Genomic DNA, 10,106 nt, shown 5'->3' on the forward strand with positions numbered 1-10,106 from the left:
ATGGCACAAAAATCTTTCTCACTTGAATTACAAGGCAATCAGTACCCTAGTGAAAAAGGAGTTGGTGAGAGACATGCCAAACTTGGAGTTTTCTCAAAATAAAATTTTTGAGGCTTGTCAAAAGGCAAAATGAAGAGATCAAGTCATAAGAGAAGAACTGTGAATTCTATAAGTGCACATTTGTAACTCATTCACATGGACTTGTTTGGACCAGTTAATGTCTTATCTATTTCTAGAAAAAAATATGCACTTGTGATGGTGGATGACTACTCAAGGTACACATGGGTAGAATTTATGCATTCTAAGGATGAAACTCCACACATCGTAGTTGAACACATCAAGAAAATTGACACCACTAGAAATATATCCTTAGACATCGGTTATAAAACGATATTTTTTTCAAACCGATGTCTTCGCATGTGTAGAGAAAGGTCAGGGTCTTTAAGATCGATTTTTATCCGATGTTAAAGGCATAAATAGACAACGATTTTCTTAAGAAACTGATGTATATAACCCTTATTTTTAATAATGTGTTAAAACTAAATTGTGAAAACTGGTAATTAGGAGGTTAAGAAGGGCTATATATATATAACAAGGAAGAATATTACACCGATAAACATCATATTCTTAACATAAATGATGTCTTACTTTGTATAGTACATCGGTTGCTACATAGAATTGATGTTAAATATGGCATATCACATCGGTTTCACTTATGTTAGCGATGTTAAATATGGCTATTCACATCGGTTTCACTTAGGTTAGTAATGTGAAAGTCCCTATTTACATCATTTTTCCTGTCAAAATTATTATGTTTTGTTTATTTTTGACATCAACTGGTTAATAATTAAATGATGTTATATTTATCCATGATACATCGTGCTCTTTAATAACAAAGCTATATCAATAAAAAAAATCTTAAACCAGAACAAAAATATATGAAAAAACTTATATACCAACATTCAACCAACATATTTCTATATCTACATCTACATCAACATCAAAAACTACCTAGTTACAATCACATTCCTAATCTATCTAGCTCACTAAAGCAGCATCATATATTGAAGAAGTAGAACTTGTTCTGCTAAAATTTGAAAAAACTCATCTTCCAAATTGAGAAGACCGGATGTGGTGTCTGAACTTCACGAATGATTTCTAAAGTGACAAGAATTGATCTTCATCGGACCATACTCAATATTATTGGGTCATCTCCCGACTATACTCAATTAATCTGCCAATAAACCATAGTTCAAGTTGTGGCAGTATAAATCACAAATGCAGGATTCGTAGAAACTTTACTAACGACATTAAATCTGTAAAACATTAGTAACGACATTAAAATCAAGAATTCAGAATTTGTATTTAATTAATCAGTCCAGTGACGTCGTAATCTCAAGAATTAAGCTAATTATAAAGAGTATAAAACAAAAAATAATTAGTAGTGGTTATTCAAACTTACAAAGACCAACAATAAGCGGTAAATTTGCAAGTTTTGCATAAATAATACCCTGCACAACCAAACAACACAATTATATTTTTTCCAAGCACAGTCATCAATTTTTAAATAGAAACAACATCTCTACTCGCAAGAGTACTGGCAACGTCTGCATGCTGGTACTTGTCCAGTGCATCACCTGTAGTTAACAATGGTTCTGAGATATTGGGAGCATTAACAATTAATCTCAGAATACGAGAGATAGTAGGAAACAGGGACTGACTTTTAAGTCCAAGCTCGGCATATTTCTTTCAAGTTAATGGAAATACCATATAGGAACAACTAACAAGTATGCTATTTTCATAATACGCATAAGGCAACAAGCAATTAATACACATTTTCAGAAATTGAGACTTGTCAAAGTCCCGCAGGTGAACTCTTGTTCTAAAGTATGTAGCACACCCCCAGATGCAAGCAGGTGAACTCTTATTTTCTTATTTTAAGGCAATCCCTTTTGGCTCTCTATGGAGCAACTTACTTTAGAATACATAATAGCTTTTTTGATAATCTTATCAAAGCAGCTATTCAGTGATGCCAACTAATTAAGGGTATATTAGCCCATCGTCATATTGAGCATTACTCAAAAACAATACATGAGAGGGGAGTACGGAAACCAAGTATAAAAAATAGGATCTGTCCAGTTTGTAAAAATCTTTTATGTAAAGATGATATAACTACTTTAGAATATAAGTTGTTCTACCACCTCAACTTGATTGGTAATTTATCAAAATATCACAAAGAATGCTTCTTATTTAGGAGTTATCATTGATTTATCAAATGCTAGTAACTCAGTTGGTGGACAAAAACAGCACCCTTATACATGCTATCACATACATATAACCACATAACAAGTTGGAAGTGCTTGTACCTTGTAGCTAGCATTATAATAAAAGTGTCAACCTCTTCCCTAAAAGACCAAGGTTCAGGGTCAGAGGTTTCCTTCTCAGAATGCCCGCAGAAAAATGAAAACATGGCACCAACACTTATCCATCATCCAAAGAGTTTTCGTGTTGCATTTTTAATAAATTCGCCAATATCTGACCCTTCTAGTGGCTGACCACTAATCCCCTGTACACAAAATTAATTATTACAAAGTAATTTGAAAAGAAAAGGCTTACTACAGAAGAAGTGAATTTAACTCCATTCAAACAAGAGAAACTCTCCTGCATAATTATAAGATTCGAATTAGAAATTGCAGTATTACTTTCAAAAGCACCTTGTAGTGGTCAACGGTGATCAGGAGTGATCAACGACAGTTTATGTTTACAGTTTTAATTCTCAAGTCAAGGTTAAACCCTTTGATGCATTAGTTGATAACCAAATAAAGAGGTATGTAGAGTGCGGTTATTCTTACTATCACCCCCATTACGAAGTAGAGAAGGATTTGAAAATATAGTTTATAGCATACAAGTTAAACAAGATCCATTTATGTAGGTTATTACTCCATATAGCAGCTCATTGGAACCACTAAACATACAGTATGTAGAAGTATATGAAATTCATTGAACATTTTGTGTGAGTCAAATGGCTTTTGTGAGAAATATTATAGAAAATAGATCTTGTGGAGGAAAGATACAAAATAATTTATCAGAAAAACAAGCAAAAAAACTAAGCTGGTTACCAAATTGAGAACCATGGATATGCTCATATGTAGATGCTCCCAGGTTGATAGATTATCGTCGGTCCATGTCGTTGCATATCGCTAACTACCAATAAATCCAGCTCTAGTGAGAACAAATGGAAGCTTACTCTCATTAGCTACTTTCATGCCTTCATATGTTGATCTCGTCATCAACATTCCATATACCTTAATAAACAACTGAAATTGAGTAAAAGCTACATAGAGAGAAATGCAGGACCAACAAATTTTACATTGTGATAATGCGCGTGATTTTGGCATCCTCCAAGTTTAACATCTCCTCTGTGAATATTACTCTCGGGCATGGTCTTGGTAACCGTCTGAAAAAGAACAAAAGAGATAGATATTAAGCAGTGATACGGAATAATGGAATGTGAAAAAACTATCTTGACTTCACTTTCAAGACAGCGGGCTCATTCATGTCATTCCATATACCATTCACATCATGTTCAGTAAAATCTTTAACTAGACTTTTAACTTTAAATATTAACTGTCTAAATGTTAGAAGTTAACTTTGTAAACATCTTTTAAAAGGAATAGGTACAATCAAATATTTACTAGTTGGAAGAAGAAATAGAAAGGTCATTCTCCTGAATAACAAGTACATGCAAGGATACTTCCCGCATTTTCTTGAAAGAAGACAATAGTTGGCCCTGCAAAACCAAAGGTGCTAAAGTTTTATCATTAAGAAATCAAGCAAAACTCCATGTAAGGTTAAAGCAAATTATGGAAGCCAAGATTGTACAATCATGATATAAACACTATTTATACCACTGAAGTAATAACGTCTTTTCGAATCATAAGTTGTAACATTTTATAAAAACAGATAGAGAAGTCCTACTTTGACTAAGCAAATTAATCTGACACCTTTGTTCATAGAGTTTTATAACTACAACAAAAACTATGAAGTAGAATTTCCCTCTCTTGCAATCAATATTCTGAGGGAGATATCATAATCTAATACAGTCAGATAGAGGCAATAAATCTGTAGGGCTGAAGCAGGCTCTCAGTTTAAGTAAATAAAAAACTCAAAAAGCCTCCAGATAAATACGGCAACTAATTTTAATAGATGTACCAAACGCTTTCAAACATAATTATACAATCAAATGAGCTCTTAATTGTGTAAAGTCAGGGAAAACACAAGGCCTCGACCATACATATCTAATTCAAGATTAACAAAGCTCCAGAGACCTGTGGACAAAACTCTATTAAAATCAAAACATAAAATTTGAAAATAAATTCGAAATAAACATACTTTTCTCACATTAAACGAGTAAACCAAACTTCTTTCAAGATTATTTAGCACCAATCGAGCTCGATTTATGAATTAATCGAGTTTATTTTAGGGTTTGTACAAATAGGGGTTTTAGAAGTTTGAGGTGGGTGTAATTACTTTTAAAGAGAGAGTGAGAAGAGAGACAGTGAAAGATGAGAGAGAAGAGAGACTCTGAGATTACAATGGGAGAGTGAGAGAGAAGAGAGACGTTGAGAGTGAGAGAGAAGAGAGGAGAGAGACTATAAGAATGAGAGAGAAGAGAGAAGAGAGAATGGGAGAGAAAGGGGGGAAATGTTTTTGGTCAAAGGGGGAAATTGAGAATTAAAAATTTTGTTTAAGGGGGATCCTTTTGGTATATTAACGAGGGAAAGCAAGAAGCGGGGTTTTTTTCTTTGTAAAAATGATAATAGACATTGGCTATTTAACATAGTGATGTCTTATAACATCTTTAACATTGGTTTTAAAATGTTTGATGTTAATATTTCTTTTAACATCGGTGACATTTCTCACCAATTTTCAAGGGGTGATGTCGTAGGCACTATTTCTAGTAGTGTGAGAAGCAGGTTGAAGATCAGAACTGTGTAAAAAGATTGAGGAGTGACAATGGCACAGAATTCAGGAATGCAATTCTGCATGAATTCTGCAAAGACAGGGGCATTGTTCAAGAGTTCTCAGCTGCAAGAACACCTCAGCAAAATGGGGTAGTTTAGAGAAAGAATAGAACACTAGTAGAAGCTGCTAGAACAATACTGCAAGATGGAAAATTGCCAACAAGTTTTTGGGAAGAAGCTATCAATATTCCATGCTACACTCAAAACAGATATCTCATCAATAAATATCTTAGCAAGTCACCCTACTCAATTTTATGAAAAAGGAAGCCTACTGTATAGCATCTGCATGTGTTTGGAAGCAAGTATTTTGTTTTAAAAGAAAACTCTGAATATGTGAGAAAATTTGATTCTAAGGTTTTTAAAGTAATTTTTCTGGGATATTCATTGGAAAGGACTGCATACAGAGTTTATGTGCTTGAACAAAAAAATTATGGAAAACACACATGTGACTTTTGATGATGACAAGTGTCCAGGCTTGGAGTGCCTTGATGAAAGTGAAGCTGAAACCTTTAAGTTTGAGAATTTGAACATTGATAGTGAATTTTAAGATGAAGCTGAAATCAATACAAGCAATAGAATAAATGAAGAGTCAACCGAGGAAGCTCTACTTGATCCTGACTGGATATCTGCTATGCAAGAAGAGATAAATCAGTTTGAGAGAAACCAAGTTTGGATGTTGGTTCCTGCACCAAAGAACAGAATTATAATTGGAACAAAATGGGTGTATAGGAACAAGATGGATGAAAATGGAATTGTGACAAGAAACAAAATAAGGTTGGTTACAAAAGGCTACTCACAAAAGGAAAAAATTGATTATGATGAAACTTTTGCTCCAGTTGCAAGACCAGAAGCAATAAGGATCTTTCTTGCATTTTCTGCACATTCAAACTTTAAAGTATATCAAATAGATGTAAAGAGTGCATTCCTTAATGGTGAGTTGGAAGAAGAATTTCATGTGCAACAGCCACCTCGCTTTGAAGATCAAGAATTTCCAAACTTTGTATACAAACTACTCAAGGCTCAATATGGATTAAAGCAATCACCTAGAGCTTTGTATGACACACTGTCATAATTTTTCTTAAACATGGATTCCCTAGAAGAACAATTGACAAGACTCTCTTCTACAAGCAGCATGGTGGTGATATAATCCTAGTACAGATCTATGTGGATGATATCATTTTTGGTTCTACAAATGAAAATCTATGTCAAAGATTCTCAAAACTCATGTAGAGTGAATATGAAATGAGTATGATGGGAGAATTAAGTTACTTTCTTGGATTTCAAGTCAGTCAAACAAGTGATGGTATTTTCATCAGCCAAACCAAGTATGTTAAGAATTTATTGAAAAAGTTTGGAATGGTTGATTGTTCACTGATAGGGATAAATAAATTATGATTGTATAATTTATTACTGCATTAATTGTACAAGCTGTGGGCTACTAGGCCCAATAAAAAGATATATGAAACTCAGACCAGAAAGGTTAAGCCTGATGGACCAGATCAGGCCTGATGGAATAAAAAAGGCCCAAAAGCCCTAATTATTAATTAATTTCGTAATTAATTAATAAGGGAAAAATCAGCTATTGAGAAGAGTCCCGATAAGGATATAAATCCTTATAGATTAGCCTCAAGGGGACCTAAAAGGATAAGGGATCAGCTTCCTACTTCCTAGGACTCCTAAGTCTATCCTAATTCAGAGGCTTATCCACCAAGTCTCCTATACCAAGTCCAATTCAAGGACTCCCACATCTATATAAGGGGCCTCACCCCACAAACCAAGAACTACGTTTTTTGACTTGATCCTTGGCAATCAGCAAGGTACGTAGGCATCTTGTTAAGGCAGATTGAGTCACGAAACACAAGAGCAGTCAAATCGAGCCTTGGAGCTCACGTTCCTTAGTATTAAATACAGCAATTATATATAGTAGTTTTAATCCATAACATTTGGCGCCGTCTGTGGGAAAAACGGAACAACAACCATGGCGAGAACACGGAGAACAACCAGCACTCTGGAGGAGGGAACACCATCAGGGACAACCCAGGTGATTTCATCAACCGTGGAGGTTCCTCCCCATTCAACTTATGCATCTACTCAGGGGGAAGCCCAGACAGGGGCAACTCATCCTCAGCCACAAGGGACAACTCCCCCGACTATTCAAGGTACGAATCCTCAAGTTCAACAAATACATATACCTATGAATTCTCGACCCGTCGGGTATGAATATTCAACTATTGTTACTACTAACCCCCCTTATGGGATGCCCCTTCACCCTGAGGTTGGAGGAAGTGGATGTGCTGGGCGAAGCGAAGCACGAGGGCGGTCGCCCCCCTATATACGAGGTTTGGATCCTATCCCTGAGGATCGGGAATTTTCTGGTCCATACACTGAGAGAGACTCCGAATCTTCGGATGATGAAGTAGCCCCGAGAAGGAGGCGTCCTGGAAAAGAGCCAATGGCCGATGGAAGGCAACGCCCCCAAAGCACCCCAGGGGCGAATCCCCAAGAAGTGCAGGAAAAGATCAGGGCTCATGAGGCTGAAATCCAAAGGCTGAGGCGTGATTTGGAGGCTCACCAAGCCACCAGACCCCACATACCTCCTAGGGGGAGAAATCCTCCTCCTATCATAGACCTGGATGGTCCGGTAAGAAGAAGGGCTGCTGTCCCAAGGACTGATCCAAGCAATCTCCTTCCCCTTGGAGATCCTGATGATCCAACTCCACCATTCACAGAAGAGATAATGAATGCCCATATCTCAAGAAAATTCAAGATGCCCACTATCAAAGCCTATGATGGCACGGGAGACCCCGCTAATCATGTTAGGACATTCTCTAATGCACTGCTGCTGCAACCCGTGAATGATGCTATAAAATGTCGGGCCTTCCCTCAAACCCTGTCGGGTATGGCTCAAAGATGGTACAGTCGCCTACCCCCAAATTCTATTGGATCATTCAGAGAATTAAGTCAGGCTTTTATTAAGCAATTCATCAGTGGAAGAGTCCATGAGAAAAGTTCAGCATCTCTTATGAGTCTTGTGCAGGGAGCTAAAGAATCCTTAAGAGATTACCTAAATCGTTTTACAAAGGAGGCTTTAAAAGTCCCAGACCTTGATGATAAGGTAGCCATGATAGCACTGCAACAAGGAACTAGGGATGAGTTTTTCAAGATGTCTTTGGCTAAACGACCCCCTGAGAGCATGTTGCAGCTCCAAGAGAGGGCAGGGAAGTATATCAAGGTTGAAGAAAGTATGAGGAAGACCGTAGTAAGTAATGAGCCCACTAGAGGCAAGAAACGAAAAACTGATTTGGAGTATATCGCTAAGGATAAATATCCTAGAACTGAACAAAACCCTGATTCAACCCCCAAGAAGGGAGGACCTGGGCAAAAGTTCACTGAATACGCTAAGCTGAATGCTCCCAGAAGTCAGATTTTGATGGAGATTGAGAAAGACAGAGATATTCGCTGGCCTAAGCCCTTGAAGGCTGATCCCGCCAAGCTAGATAAGGGCAAGTATTGCAGGTTTCACAAAGATGTTGGCCATGACACCGATGAGTGTAGGCAGTTGAAAGATAAAATTGAGTTTTTGATTCGAAAAGGAAGATTGAACAAGTATACTGGAGATGGAGGAGACAGAAATAATAATGGAAGGAAGAACTTTGAAGATCATAGGAGGGACCAAGATGATCAGGGGCGGAATCCCCAACCTAGAGGACCAGTTATAAACACCATTTATGGAGGGCCGAGACCTCGAGGGCCTGTGATAAACACGATCTTTGGAGGTCCAACTGCTGCTGGATTGTCCAAAAATTCCAGAAAGGCATATACTAGAGAGGTTATGCATATTGTTGGAGAAGCCCCGAAGAGGGCCAGGACAGAAGTAACATTGGCTTTTGATGATTCCGACCTAGAGGGTGTGAAGTTTCCCCATGACGACCCGCTGGTCATAACGCCGATAATAGGAAATAGCCCGGTTAAGAGGGTCCTTGTGGATAATGGTGCTTCTGTGGATATCTTGCTCCATGACACCTTTCTAAGGATGGGGTATAACGACTCCCAGTTGACACCAACCGACATGCCGATATATGGATTTGCTGGAGTAGAATGTCCTGTGGAAGGGATAATTAAATTGCCAACCACCATAGGTACGGAGCCAAGGCAAGCAACGCAGATGCTGGATTTTGTGGTGGTAAAGGCTAGTTCAACTTATAATGCTATCATGGGGAGAACAGGGATACATGCCTTCAAGGCAGTCCCCTCTTCCTACCATTCAGTCATGAAGTTTCCCACCCGAAACGGGATTGGAGAAGAGAGGGGAGATCAAAAAATGGCTAGAAGCTGTTACGTGGCCTCTTTGAGGGCAGATGGAGTCGGGGGGCAGGTTCTTCCTATTGAAGATATGGATGTTCGAGAAAATGATGAGAATAGAGGAAGGCCAGCAGAAGAATTGGTTTCGGTTCCTTTAGATCCCAAGAATCCTGAGAGGATGACTTTCATTGGAGCTACATTAGAGGAGCCCCTTAGAGGGAAGTTAGTGAAATTTTTGCAAGAAAATAGTGATGTGTTTGCATGGTCAGCAGCTGATATGCCAGGCATAGACCCGGAGTTAATTACCCACAAGTTAAACGTGGATCCAAGCCGGAAGACAGTGAAACAAAAGAAAAGAAATTTTGCCCCGGAAAGACAAGAGGCTATAAAGCAGGAAGTGGAAAAGCTCTTAGAGGCTGGTTTCATTGAGGAGATTCAATTTCCGGAATGGTTAGCAAACCCTGTAATGGTGAAGAAGGCTAATGGAAAGTGGAGGATGTGTATAGACTTCACCGATCTGAATGATGCATGCCCCAAAGACTGTTTTCCGCTGCCTAGAATTGATACTTTGATTGATGCCACCGCTGGACATGAGATGCTGAGTTTCATGGATGGGTTTAGCGGATACAACCAGATCAAAATGCATAAGGATGACATTCCAAAGGTATCATTTATCACTGACTTTGGTGTTTATTGTTATCTTGTTATGGCGTTTGGTCTCAAGAATGCAGGAGCCACCTATCAAAGGTTGGTGAATAAAATTTTTAAGGATCTTATTGG

At 37.9% G+C, this 10,106-nt stretch overlaps 1 long non-coding RNA gene across 4 annotated transcripts; it reads right to left on the reverse strand.

Moving 5' to 3' along the window:
* Positions 1–935: 935 nt before the first annotated feature.
* On the reverse strand, positions 936–4,696 carry LOC141710689 (uncharacterized). 4 transcript variants are annotated; one of them, XR_012571014.1, is made up of 8 exons: positions 4,393–4,696; positions 3,696–3,790; positions 3,371–3,457; positions 3,120–3,305; positions 2,367–2,566; positions 1,587–1,637; positions 1,463–1,511; positions 936–1,316 (listed from the first exon to the last, which is right to left on the reverse strand). It is a non-coding gene; the product is annotated as an uncharacterized LOC141710689 (long non-coding RNA). The 4 variants fall into 4 exon arrangements; XR_012571012.1 differs by having other exon boundaries at positions 1,463–1,637; XR_012571011.1 differs by having other exon boundaries at positions 936–1,637; positions 4,393–4,695.
* Between the last annotated feature and the right edge of the window lie 5,410 nt (positions 4,697–10,106).

The sequence above is a fragment of the Apium graveolens genome, chromosome 3 (assembly GCF_009905375.1).
Source record: "Apium graveolens cultivar Ventura chromosome 3, ASM990537v1, whole genome shotgun sequence".
Lineage (NCBI taxonomy): Eukaryota > Viridiplantae > Streptophyta > Magnoliopsida > Apiales > Apiaceae > Apium > Apium graveolens.